Source organism: Peromyscus eremicus, chromosome 13 (genome assembly GCF_949786415.1).
Source record: "Peromyscus eremicus chromosome 13, PerEre_H2_v1, whole genome shotgun sequence".
NCBI classification, from domain to species: Eukaryota; Metazoa; Chordata; class Mammalia; order Rodentia; family Cricetidae; genus Peromyscus; species Peromyscus eremicus.
Window position 1 is genome coordinate 60,628,903 of NC_081429.1, and position 14,887 is coordinate 60,643,789.

Consider the following 14,887-nt stretch of genomic DNA (forward strand, 5'->3'; position numbering starts at 1 on the left):
GATTTTGCACCAGCAATTCTCCTTCACCAGCATACCCACCTGAGTATACCTCTGTACCCTAGGACTCTGCTCAGGTGCCTCCTTAGAGCGGCCATTCCTGACCTTTCTAGGCACAGTCAAGGGGTTCATCTTCTTCACACCATGATTTACTTGGAAATATACTCATTTATCTCATTGAACTAATGGCTAATGTGTGTCTCTCTTCTAACTAGACGGGATTTATACTTTTTTTTACATAATTTTTTATTGATCATTTGGGAATTTCACATCATGCACTCCAATCCCACTCATTTCCCAATTCCTCCATATCTGCCCCTCACCCCTGTAGCATCCCCCAAAAGAAAATTTAAAAAATATCAATTAAAAACAAAACAAACAACAAAAAAAACCCACTTTAGTCCTCCATCTTTCCTGCCTCTCCCAACACTTCTTCATTCCTCTTAGTGGCTTTGGGAGCTGTGGTATGACATGCAGAGTACCCTTTTGTCCACTCGGCTTTACTTGCAAATGTGAGTTGTTGGTTTGGTCCAGGGCCTCTGGCTTTTGGTATCCCATCATCACTGGACCCTTGCTGAAATTCACCATGAATATCTTGCAGTTGCCCTGAGTCATGGAGATACTGTGGCTATGGCTCAGCAGACCAGTCCCTTCACACACTCCAGCAGGTTATAGATAGGGTAGATGTTGGGGTGGACCAACTCAAAGCCCTGGATGTGATGCTGGGTGGTAGCTGATTTGATCAATCCAGGCCACTGGGACCACTCCCTTTAGATGAGGTGTGGAGCTAGCTCTTCTACCCATACTATTAGGGCCAGTTCTCCCACACCTATTGTGAGAGGTGGGGCCATCTCTCCCAAATAGGGGGCCAGCTTTCCCATGAGGGGCAGAGCCAGCTCTTCTGCTTCAATAGCCAGGAAGGGGCAGGGTCAGCTCTCCCAGGGCCAGCAAAGAGCGGTGCCAGTTTAGCATGGCCCTCGGATTTCAATATGCATGGTTCCTATGACCTTCTGTGGTAACATGAGCCACAGAGGTCAACACAGACTCCAGCTGCAACAAGACCATGGACCCAGATATGGCCCTCAGCAACAGCCTAGGTGCTGTGGGATGTCCTGTATGTTGTGAATATATGTTGCTATGATTGATTGATAAATAAAGCACTGATTGGCCAGTAGCCAGGCAGGAAGTATAGGATAGGCGGGACAAACAGAGAAGAGAGGCTGGGAGGTGGATATCTGGAGGAGACGCCAGCCTGCCGTCCAGGGAGCAGCATGTAAAGGCAGCAGGTAAAGCTACGGAACACATGGCAACATATAGATTAACAGAAATGGGTTAATTTAAGATATAAGAACTAGATAACAAGATGCCTGCCACAGCCATACAGTTTGTAAACAATATAAGTCTCTGTGTGTTTACTCAGTTGGATCTGAGCGGCTGTAGGACTGGTGGGTGAGAGAGATTTGTCTTGACTGTGGGCCAGGCAGGACTGGAGAAAACTTCAGCTACACCCGGGCCTGGACATCACCATGGCCCTTGGTAGTAGCACAGGCCACCCAAATTAGTATGGCCTCTTGACACCAACATGGTCTCAGGTGGCTGACCAGACCCTGGGTGTCTGTATGGCCCTAGGTGGTAACAGGAGCCATGGACATAAACTCAGTTTTTTAGACCAGAGATCAACTCACGTAATTTATAGCTAAAATATTCATTTCCAGTTGTACAGAGACCCTCAAAGGGGCTTGGAGTAAAAAAAGAAAAGATTGTTTTTCAGAGTGAACAAGGGGGATTGTGTGGCAGGAATGAAGTTGGAGAGGTAGGCAAAGCATGCTTTATGTAAGGCCTTGTAGCTCATGGTAAGGCATTTGAATTCCATTTTAGGCACCATGAGAAACCATTGATGATTCAATCTGTATCTTAACCATGTAGTAGATGGGCAATGCAAACACAGGGTGTCTGTGAAATGTAAACATTTTAAAATGTTTCCAATTTTAAGCCATTTATTTCTAGTTTATATTAGCTTTCAAAATATCTAAGAGCATTTGAAACACATAAAATAACCTAACCGAGGCCCTGAATGGCAACCTAGGATTTACTAACTAGAAATTAGAAATGTATTAGAACAAATAAGCTTTCATAATTACTATAATTTTACACTATAAAAGACTTTATGGGCACTTGTTTATGTACTTGTATCCACCACCATGGGTGGGTCTAAAGTCACACAAATAAATGACAGTGTGTAGAATTAAGGAGTACATAAGATACGGATATATCAACAAAATTAAAATACATCTTGTAGAGGATATAAACATTGTATATCACACATATTCAATAGATGAAATGATGTAGATATACGCTGAAAGACGCTAGGTCTCCAGCAGTGGCGAGGGCACGGTTTCAAGAGCAAAAAGAACCGAACTGAACAGGCTCAGCGAATGCTGCATAACCTGGTATATTACTCATGAGCAGTTCCTGTCTCCTTGGGAGAACCTCAAGTCTCCTCTAACTGAAGTTGGATGCACCCATGCCACTTGACCTGGCCAGGGAAGTGTCATCATAATAAACACTAAAAGCAAATGCGCAGGCTGGGCGTGGCCGCACATTCCCATAATCCTACCCTGTAGGAAGCTGAGGCAGGAGGTTCAGGCTAGCCGAAGCTCTATACTGAAAATATGTCATAAATGGAAATTTTTCTTCAACAATTAAAAAAAAAACCCACAAAGTTATATAATTGGCAGGAAACGTATACTGCTGGCAATAATCGCATTAAATGACTTCCCCGTCTCTGAAAAACAAATGCTGCATGTTTTCTCTCATTTGTGAGCCCTGACTTTTATATGGATACAATGATATATGTATAGATGTCATAAAAATAGAAGCAGACTCTCTAGGGGAACAAAGGGCTGGTGGGAGGAAGACAGACAGAAAGGGGAGGAGCAGGACAGAGGGGATGATGCTCAAAGCACGTTACAGACTTGCATAGAATGGCCTTGCATGATTCTGTAGAAGAAAATAAAACAACAATAAGCAAACAAAAAGCCCATCGTGCAGTTTTCTACCCTCTCTTAGTCCCTGTTACCATTACTGCCAGTGCCTGAAACTAATGGCTGCTCCCTCTGCCTTGGTACTTTGGGAAGTAAGTTTGTCATTTCTTAAGTATCTGTAATTTTGAGGTTGTTACCACAGCAACATGTATTCTGCTCTAACTGAACCATCCACTATGAGAGAAACGTAGGGGAAAGCACTTCAGATCAGAGAAGCTATTCTTCTGGCAACACGTTGAAAGGTCAACCCATAAATGGCCATTTAAAAAGCATGTGCCCAAAATATTCAAATCCATGAATTCAAGTAAGCACATTTTATGCTTTTAATACTGAATTTCTTTTTTGGTTAGCTGTTATTTCCATGACTTATTCCAAAGTTGGCAAGTGTAATAAAGTCAATAAAAAGATGCCTTCACAATCCATCCTCTTGTGTATTCTGACAGAGGCCACCTCACTGTGTGCTGTGTTCTGGAGGGATGGAAACAGTATCCAGAGGCATCTGAACTGTCAGAAGGTATTGGCCAAACCTCTTGCTGAGACTGGATGACACATTCCACTGCAAGAGACGTGATACTAAGGCAAATGCTTACACTTTGGAGTTAGACAGGCTTCAACTTGAATTCCAGCACACAGTTTGGCTTCCCAAAGAACTGACTTCATGGTTACACCTTCCAGCTAACACTGATTGCTTTTTAACAGGGGTTTCTAGAAATAGTGTCTTAATCCAAGACAGTGGTTGAAATATAGGTAGAAGACGTGTGTGGATGAATACACAAGGCTTTGCTAGTATCCTCGGAGAAGAGGCGTTAGTTTATACAGGCGAGGAGGGAATGAGGAATGGAAAGGTCTAGACAGGATGGGCAGGGGGCCAAGGGCTTGTGAATGGGTTGCTTAACCTAAGACACCACAAACAGGAAAAGAAGAAGAGAACATGGGCATGAGGATGAAGATTCTAGAAATACAGCGTCTCCTGATAATTGTAGTTTTTCCTCTGTGTAAAGTGGGCCATGGACATGCCTTCATTGAATGTATTTGCTAGGATCTGACCGCATGTCAAGAAGAAAATCAAGTCTTTGTTACAGTGAGAAAGTCTATAAATAATGTTAATTTCAAGTCTAAATAACAAACTTTTATTAGCCAAATGGTGGTGCACTTGGGAGGCAGAGGCAGGCAGATTTCTGTGAGTTTGAGACCACCCTGGTCTACAGAGCGAGTTCCAGGACAGCCAGGTGTAGCATGAATCTTAAAGAGTCTTATTAATAAAATCAAACCTGAAGCCAGTTATTGGGGTGAATGCTGGAAGATCAGAGAAGCAGAACAAGCCACAGCTAACCTCGCCTCATCAGTTCCTCAGCTGATCTTGTTTCCTCAGACTGGAAGCTTCTGTATCCTCATCCCAATGACTCTCAGCTGAACTGCTGCTCAAAAGCCTGAAGCTTAACCAGCCAAAAGCTTCTAGTTTCTGGTCTTCATGCCTTATATATCTTTCTGTTTTTGCCATCACTCCCTGGGATTAAAGGCTCACTTCTTGGGATTAAAGGCGTGAGTCACCATGCCTGGATGTTTCCAATGTGGCCTTAAACTTACAGAGATCCAAAGGGATTTCTACCTCTGGAATGCTAGGATTAAAGGTGTGAGTGCCACCATTTTCTAGCCTTTGTATCTAGTGGCTGTAATGTCTCTGACCCCATATAAGTTTATTAGGGTGCACAATATTTTGGGGAATACAATACCACCACAGCCAGGGCTTTATGCATAGAAATACTGTTTCAAAAAACAAACAAATAAATAAATAAACTTTTATTTATTTATTTAAACCTTTAACAGTATGTCTTTTGATTAGGGTCTTTCTGACCAGGGACTAAGGAGACTACTAACCCTTATCTAACTGGCTGACCTGGGCAAATGTCCTGACCTGCCTCTGCTCCCACATCTGTAAAGTATTAGCTTGCCAATGTGACCTCCAGGTGCCTCTTGGGTCCCAACTCTTGACTCAGAGCACTGGTTACATGGATTTGTGGGTTTCATCTGGAGAGAAGTAGACACATACTAATGAATTCTCATGCCTATTGCCCCCCCCCCAGATATCATGGAAATTGCAGGTGTAACACATTCAGAATACCAAATATGGTTAAAGAATGTTTAAATGGAGCGACTAGACAAAAGCTATAAACAGCTTAGCATATGGCCATTTTGCAAGAGCCATAAAGGCTGCATACTGTTAAGTTAGTAATCAAGGAAATGTTAGGGCACAGTCTGAGAAAGGGCAATGGCATACATAGCCAGAGGGCCCCAAGCTATCATGAACCTCAGGAATGGGGGGGGTCACTCGTCAGAATATGGAACAGTAGGTCCTTAGCTGGTAAGATGTTGGCCATGGTTGTTTTCCTCCCAGTGGTGAATGTTTCTAGAATATAAAGGCAACGATACCTGACCGTAATTCATGCACCGTGCAGTGGGCTGGCACTCACACTAAGGGCAGGGGACTGAAGCCGTTGGAGGTGCAAGTGCATACTGTTCGTAGCAACAGCCGATGGCTCTGAAGAGCCCTGCTGGTCAGACTCCTCCAGCAGTCTCCAGGACAACGCTATGGTAACCCCCTTACCATGTACTTCCAAAGAGTCATTAGAGAAAGAGATAACCTCAGGTAAACAGAAAGCAGGTGGACTGCCACCAGTACTGTCACAAATAGTTTCAAGTCAATTATTATGTGCTTCTACTTGTGTGTGCGTGTGTGTGTGAGTGTGTGTGTGTGAGTGTGTGTGTGTGTGAGTGTGTGTGTGTGTGTGTGTGTGCGTGTGTGTGTGTGCATGCCTTTGTAAGGTTATCTATGCTCACCTTCTCTCTAAATAATATAATTATTTTACCCCTAGCAACCACTTCCTGGAAAACAATCTGCCCAAGTGATGAAAATAGGTCTTTTGCACATTTGACATTGATTTTTAAAATATTTTTAAAGGTTTCGAGAGCAGAATCCTAGAATAGTTTTAATCATACAAGGCTATATCCAGTATCTGTCATGTGAAGAGCCAGGATCATAGACATGCTTGCTGTGAAAACCCGCATTAATTCTTCCTGGCCCACTGTTGTCTGATACGGCAACCCTTACCTGCAGAAATACAGAACCATCCAGGAAGCTCTCATGAAGGGTATGCTGCATCCTGTGGCTTCAATGCACAATAGAAGGAAGGATATACATTTCCTGGTATCTTTTTGAGCTCAAGGAAAATTTATACTATGTGGTGATGTATTGTGTCCCCCAATAAAATTTGCCTGGAGGTCAGAGGAAAAAGCCAGCCACTATATAGAAGTCAGGCAAGGGTAGCATGTGCTTTTAATCCTTTCACTTGGCAGGCAGGGATCTGTCTGGATCTCTGAGAGTTCAAGGCCACACTAGGAACAGAGCCAGGCGTGGTGGCACATGCCTTAAATTCCAACACTAGTTAACTATGGAGGTCTGGAGGTCTGTACAGACAGACAGGAAGTGACAGAGCTGGACAGGAAGAGGAAGTGATGTAGCTCGACAGAGAGAGCAAATCAGATGTCAGAACAGCAAGGCATATAGGCATGGGTAAACAGGAAGTAGCTCACTTTTGGAAGCTGCGGAGTTGGTGAGTTGAGGTTAGCTATGGCTTTGCCTATTTCCCGAATCTCTCAGGTTTTCACCCCTATATCTGGCTCTGTGTTTTTTAATTAATAAGACAGTTTAGAAATTCGTCTACAATACCATCTCAAAAGACCTCAGTCTTCTTGTTTGTAAGTGAAGGGCATAGTAGACACTTCTCACAGCTACTGTGAGAAATAAGTAGGGCACACACAGAAACTCAACAGATGTTAGCTTCTGGTCCATTGCAATTCATGTCCTTCCTAAGAGGAGCCAAAATGATCCTTCTCAAATATAACTAGGGTCCTGTTATTCTCCATCTAAAATCCCTCAATGGCTTGCCATCCACTTGGGGTAGAATAAAAAATTCATAATGTTGACTTCGAGGGCTTTCTGATTCTGAATTTTAGCCACAGCTTCAGCTGGTATTCCACTGAAATTCTGTGTTTCAGCTGTGGCTGCCTTCTTTCAGATCTTCCAACTATGCCAGACTCAGCTCATGGCTCCCTCAGAGCCCCAACACAACGGGAGATCTGCAGGGTTTATTTCCTGTAACATGCATGAAGTCTAGCCTGTCTCTGATGTGAGCAATTTAGTATTTTATAAATCCTATATAAAATGCTATATACAAACAGCTCCTAAGCCACCATTCAGTCAATTACTGCCTTGGGGTCTTTCTAACTGGTCACTGGGAGCTGTCAGGGTCTGGATATGTACCATTTGTTCTGTTCTGCTGGAAACTCTCATCTTTCCTTTTGGCTTCTGGCAAAACCTTAATCACTCTTCAGTTTAAATTTCAACTCCCCTTGTTGCACCCTGTTCATTCCTCTCAAGAAAATGACTAATCTTGTGTGGCTATTCCTCCCTGCTAGGCATTACGGGTTTTAAGTAGCTGAGCTTCTCAGAGCTTTGGTCTGGGTTCGAGAAGGCATCGGGAAGTGTTTGTTACTGGAACTCATGAGTTAATGGCCATGCCTGGCATAGGGGCTCATGCCTGCAATTCCAGTACTCCAGAGGCTGGAACAGGAGGACTGCCATGAGTGCGAGGCCAGCCTAGGCTACAGCATGTGATTCTGCCTCAAAAAGCAAAACACAAAACAGAATAAAGTGCACTGACCAATAGTTCTACCCTACAGGAGAACACTGCCCCTGCCAATCTGATGGCAAATCTTGAGTGTCTTTCTTTTGTTGTTGTTGTTGTTTCAAGACAGGGTTTCTCAGTGTAGTTTTGGTGCCTGTCCTGGATCTCACTCTGTAGACCAGGCTGGCCTCGAACTCACAGAGATCCTCTGTCTCCTGAGTGCTGGGATTAAAGGGGTGTGCCACCACCGCCCAGCTTGAGTGTCTTTCTTACGCCAATAAATATCCAGAAGCAAAACAGAAAGGGACTGCTTCTATCAAAGGTCAGGCCTTGGTATCCTGAGCCTTTTCTATGCTCTGTGACCCACTTCCTCTTTTCATCCCATCTATTTCATTTTAGTGTTCACAGATGGTTCTGGAGCAAAACGACACTTTACTCAGGAGAAATTTGAAGCTAGGGATGTATGTGGTAGCCCAGTTGATAAGCTAAATATCACATAAGCCAGAGGGTAGCATACACCTCCAATTTCAGCACTGGGAAAGTAGAAGCAGGAGGATCAGAAGTTCAGCGTCATCCTCAATGACATCGTGAGTGACATGAGGCCCGGGGGGGGGGGGGGGGTGAGATTTGAGAGAAGGGGTGGAGGATGAAGGCGCATGCTAGGAACAGAAGAGAGAGCATACGAGCACGTGAACACAGCCTGGAGGAACGCTGCTGCAGGTACATGTGCTCACTTCCCACGGGGCTGGTTTCCTGTCCGTAACTGTCCCCTGCATCGGTGTCTGGGAGGAATAGAACATCTGTTTCTGTTTGGAGTCCAGGGTTGGTCTTCATTAGTCACCACTGCTCACTCTGCAGTCCGTGTCCTGCAGTGTTCTTCCTGCATTCAGTGACCTCTGAATCCACTGTCTTCGTCTAAGTTCAGAGTTTCTCTTTGAATTTTCTTGGCCACCTTGAGTCTCCCTTGCTGTACGGTCTTTTTTTTTTTCTTAAAGTTTCCTTCCTTTGGCCAGTGTCTACTTTTCCCTTGGAGTGTCTTTGTCTGGCTATCTATCACTTCTATTTGCATATGAGAGGTCATTCAAGGAGTTCTGGCCGAGAGTGTCCTACGTGTTCAAAGAAGAGAAGGATGGCAGTGTAACTTGGTGGGAGAGCTCTTGCCTAGCATGTGCAAGGCCCTGTGTTTTATCCCCAGAACAAGAACTATATTGCATCTGCTTTCTGTTACGGTAACATGATACCTGAGATGAAAATAACTAACTAACTAACTAAATAAATAAATAAATAAATAAAAAGAGGCTGAGTTTCCTTTGGCTCATGGGTTCAGGAGTTCCAGTCTGTGCTGACAGGCCTGCTTTTAGGTCTATGATAGGATAGAACATCAGAGCTGAGGAAACACGCAGCTCATGGGCACCAGAAGCAAAGGAGGAGAGGAGAATGAGCAGAAGACAAGGTGTATCCTTCAAGGGCACACCCCCAGTGATCTACTTCTCCAATAACACCATCAGCCACCAAGCTTTTAGCACTTGACCTGCCTGACATTTCTGGTACAAACCATACTACATATAGTTTCGATGGAATAGCCAGACTTGAAGCGGCTTCTGGGCTCACAGGGGCTCCTCTCTGCAGTATGAACAAGCATCTGCTGCTTTGTTAGGCTGTAACTGAAGCTTTCCTGTGTCCCGCCTGCCCCCCCCCCCCAGTCCAGACAAATCTCTCTCACCCACAGGTCTGGCAGCCGCTCAGACCCAAGTAAGCACACAGAAGCTTATATTAATTTTATTTTATTTTATTTTATTTTATTTTATTTATTTATTTATTTATTTTTCGAGACAGGGTTTCTCTGTGTAGCTTTGCGCCTTTCCTGGATCTCGCTCTGTAGACCAGGCTGGCCTCGAACTCACAGAGATCCGCCTGCCTCTGCCTCCCGAGTGCTGGGATTAAAGGCGTGCGCCACCACCGCCTGGCGCTTATATTAATTTTAATTGCTTGGCCATTAGCTCAAGCTTATTACTGACTAGCTCTTACACTTAAATTAACCCATAATTCTTATCTATGTTTAGCCATATGGCTTGGTACCTTTCTCAGTTCTGCCTTGACATCTTGCTTCCTCTGTGTCTGGCTGGTGACTCCTGACTCAGACTTCCTCTTCCCAGAATTCTCCAACTGCTTATCCCACCTATACTTCCTGCCTGGCTACTGGCCAATCAGCATTTTATTTATCAACCAATCAGAGCAACACACTCACAGCATACAGATCGACATCACCCATCATTAGGCTTTGTGCTAATTTTTACTTAAAAGTTCTATGCACCTACTGGGAGGTATCCCCGTAGTCAGGTCTTTTTCTCCAGCATTTGTTATGTTTAGCAAATAAGATAAACCTAAGAACATTCATAGTGCCAGATACCTTTGCTGTACTCCATGGTTCATCTGCATTTTCCCACTGCTCCCCTTGACCCCAACTTGTTGTTTGTTTGTTTGTTTGTTTGTTTGTTTTTGAGACAGGGTCTTTCTGTGTAACGTCCCTGGCTGTCCTGGAACTCACTTTGTAAACCAGGCTGGCCTCAGACTCACAGAGATCCTCCTGCCTCTGCCTCCCAAGTGCTGGGATTACAAGTGTTCGCCACCATTCCCGGCTGACCTCAACTTGCAAGGGCCGCTTTTCCCCTCTATGTTTCTGTGGTATACATTGGTGTGCATGCATAATCCCAGGACTCAGGAGGACTATGAGACCAGCCTGCTCCATTTAACAGGATTTTCTCAAATCAATAATAACTGCTTGCTGGAAAGTTCTACGAGAATCTTATATATGATCCCGTGGGTTCAAGAAACCGTCCCTGACTATCTTCAGTTCTGTCGTTAGAAGGTTTGGGATTCTGTCGCTTCTCATCCGAACCTTTACCTCCTCGGTGGGACTTCACACAGAGGTGCCCTTGTCTCCTGCACAAGGACAGCACACAAGCTCTGCCAGCTACACAGGTAAGCGAGCCCTGCCCTGCCCTGCCCTGCCTTGCCCTGCCCTGCCCTGCCCTGCCCTGCCCTGCCCGAGAGACCAAATCCTGCCTCAGTCTCCGAGGCTCACCTTGCTTCTCTGGGCACATTCTTCCTGTCTCCCATTTATAGAAACTGCTCATTTCCATCCTAATCTTTTTTGAAACCAAGCAAAGTCTACTCAGAAGGTGACAAGGAAGGGCACTAGAGTTTCCCTTGGTTAGGAGCTCATACCTCCGAAAGACACTGAAGATTCTGGGTTCACGTCTTCTGTATTTGAACACGATGCTTCATCTTGTAGGGTTTTCTGAATCCCATGAACCTGTATCTTCTACATGGAAGTTAAACAGGTACAGAGTTATAAAACAGTAATGTGGGAAGGACAGGACATGACAGACCTGGCCCTCTTCCCATCTGTTTGTCAAACTCCTCGATGATATTCTTAACTAGAGTATCTAGCCACAGCTTTTATGTGTGTGCGTGCGTGCGTGCGTGCGTGCGTGTGTGTGTGTGTGTATTCTTTTTAGAGTGCTTGTGTGGACACACGTGTGTGGAGGCCAGAGGTGTTAACATCAGCTGTCTTCCTCTATTGCTTTCCACCTTAATTTTGAGACAGTTGCTCTCTGAACCAGGAGCTCACTGATTGGCTAGGCTGGATGGCCAATAAACCCCAGGGATTCTCCTTTCTCCTCCTAGTGCTGGGGTTATAAGCACATGCTACCATGCACACACACACACACACACACACACACACACACACACACACACCCTTTTCACATGAGTGCTGGAGGATTGAACTCAGCTCCTCACCACCACCCCCATTGTTTTAAAGGACAATAAATAATTTAACATCTCAATCCATATTTCTCAAAAGCACATGCCTCTACCTATGAAGCTGCTGAGCAGGCCTTAGGCTTTGCCCTAAGTGGAGAATCCACTTAGTGCCCTTGGTGGAGAATCCTAAGGTCCTGGAAGTGAGGGGAGTTCAGGACTCCCATTCTCAGGTGTATTCATTTAGATAGTCTCATGTATTCCAGTCTCGACTCCAACTTGATACATAGCGGAGGATGATCTTGACCTTCCGATCCTCCTGTCTCTTCCTCCCCAGTGCTGAGATTACAGGATGCACTACTGTGCTCAGTTTCCACAGCGCTAGGGATGAAACCAAGTACTCCTTTTGTGCTAGGTAAGTACTCTGCCAAAGGAGCTACATCCACTGCCCCTTAGCTGGTTCTCATTCATATTGAAGTCTGTGACTCTTCTTTGCTTTTTAATTTAGACCTCATGAAATATCAGTGCTATATAAATAGTTACTATACTCTATTGTTTAGGAGCTAATAATAAGGGGATATGTATGAAGAGGATGAGTACCCATGCAAATTCTCTGTTTTGCATAGTTTTGGTTCTCAGTTGTTTGAATCTACAGTTGTGAAATCCAATGAATATGGAAGGTTAACATGATGTTAACCTCCGTGTGGGTGAGGTTCTGCATCCTAACAGCCATCAGGCAGCGGAGGTAGATGGTCTTCCTCCTGTCTCTACCAGGGAAGGAGGAGCGCTTTTCCGTGCCTCGGGAGGAGCAGTTTGTGCTTGCTGGCATTGACAGGAATGAGGTAAGACAGCCACTACAAACTTACCCATTATTTTTCTCACATCACACCCTTAGCATCCTAAACCATTCCTGGAGCTGACAGAGGTGTAGGTAGGTTTCTACTTCCTGATGAGAACAAGGAGAGGAGCCCTTCCCTGGACGAGGGAGAGGAAGATGAGCAGAATAGCCCAGGCCCTTCAGCACTGTTTCTAGGCAGCCACAGCAGGGAAAAAGGCTTGAACATTCATGAAAATATGCAGAAACCGCTTATTAGGAAGCATGTGTAAATAATTCTAGGTTATAAGGGACATATAATAGCTTATTCAATGATAGAAACACGGAGGTAGAAAAATTACTTAGAGCGTAGGAATTTAGGAAGGAAAAGATGAAAGGAATTCAGGTGTAATCTAAGCTGTAATAAAGTAAGTCTTGGTAGTGATTTGACCATTTCAAGCAAAGCAAATGGACAGCTTTTAGAAGGAGGGCTGTGCAATGTTTAGGTAGCCTGTGCAGCTCCCCTTTGAAAGAGGCTCTTGGTGAGCATTCCAGAAAACCACGGAGACACTGAGCTCAGCGAACAAGAGTAGACTGTATTGAAAATGCAGGAGCCAGAAATGACACATACCTAGAAAATGACCAAGAGCTAAGCAGGGCAGCACAGAGAGGCCATTCTTCATTCTCTCCCAGGGTAGGGGTGACTACACCTCTCTCACCCTCCTCTTCCCTTCTTTCCTGGAGAAAGGGCTGGGGAATCAGAAAACCCAGATTCCAGCTCTGTCTCCGCTACAACCGATTTCAGTCACCAAACTTAAAACACCAATTCTGGATTTTTTTTTTTTAAAATCTATATATTAAAAACTGCCTCTGCCAAGGTTGAACTTAACACTTGTTCATTGTTTTTCTATTTTAGATTGCTTCAAGAAAGGATTCATTTATCTTTAACGTCACTATTTCATTGCCTTTGTCGGCGGGGGGGATCCACTAAAATGATTCATTTTAATTATGTATAAACAAGCATGAAACTGTACCTTTAACCAAAACAAGACACTATTCTGTTCGGATGATGGGAGTTGTTGATTATGTAATTTGGGGCCAGACTTCTGTCAACAAGCCTAAGTGTGCTTACTTATCCTCAAACGGGAGAGAAAGGGCGTCTTTCTCCTTGGATGTGTACAAAGAGGGGACAGAAAACAGAGAGACCTGACGCTTCTTACTTTTGGACAAATTTTTGAGCCAAGATGATGAAGAAGAGAGAAAACTCTTGAAACTGAGTGGGAGTGGCAAGGTCTCAGAGTCAAGCTAGAAGCTCTGCTGTGGGATGGCAGCTGGGGTGAATAGGGAGTAAGCCCCTTGACGTGGGCACTGGACAGTTAACAGGCCCACCTTCATGGGGGTGGCGGTGGAGTCTTCAGGGAAGCTGTAGCGAGGTGGGTCTTTGGCAAGAGGGACTCTAACAAAATGGAGAAAATCTGTTTCTCCATGTGAGGCACTCCTCTGTGGCTCTCAGGAGTAAGACGGAGACATTTTCTAAGTTACTGGGAGTTGTGTGTGGTGTACGTCTATTCCACGAGACTTGCATTGGGGCATTCAAGAAAAGTAGTCTTGCTGCCCCCATCCCCAAAGCTGAGCACTTCTGAACAGTGGAAAGTAGCCTGATGAGATGTAGACCTGGGGACACAACTGTTTGACACCCAGTTGGGTGGTGTTTTGTTTTGTTTTGTTTTCAGACAGGGTTTCACTGTGTAGCCCTGGCTGTTTTGGAACTGGCCTCAGACTCACAGAGAGCTGCCTAACTCTGCTTCCTGAGTGCTAGGATTAAAGGCATGTGCCACCACCACCTGGCACATTGGGTGGTTTTATTGTTCTTGTGTGATTTGCCTGCCTTGGGAATCCAGAGCAACCTCACTGTATAAACTCCGTCTGTCATCCTCCTGTATCCGAGCACAACAGCCTCACTGTATAAACCCTGTCATCCTCCTGTATCCGAGCTCAGCACCCTCTAAACTCAGGTCACTGCTCTTGCCTGCTCTTGTCCTTTGACTTGTTGCCTTGTTACTGCTTCTATTATTGTGCACTTAAAGACAAATGGAGCCAGGTGTGGAGCCCACCCCTGCAATATGAGCTCTTGGGAAGTGTGGGCATGAGGATCAGGAGTGCAAGGCTAACCTGGGCTGTATGAGACCCCGTCTCCTTCTATGGAGACCAGAGGGCTCATCTTCTGGAAGTATCTCACCCTACCTCTTAGAACAATGCTTCACTCAAATAGGCTCTCAGTACACAGGTTCATGTCTCAGCTACCCAGTTTCTATTTTGGTTCCATGTTGTCTTGAACAAACTAGAACTCTTAAGACTCAGTTCCTTCATTTAAAATGTTGATAATGGTGCTTAGGCCATGAGGTTGATCTTAATAATTACATGACACAATGGCCTTCACCTGTGAATGATGCGTATGTAAATGAATGTTGGTGATTATTATTGCTGGTAATCAGCGTTTATTAGGGTAAGCATGGTTCAGAGGGACAGTGACTAATGCTTGTAGCTGTGGCACTAAAAAGGAGTAGATTCCTTTCCCTTTA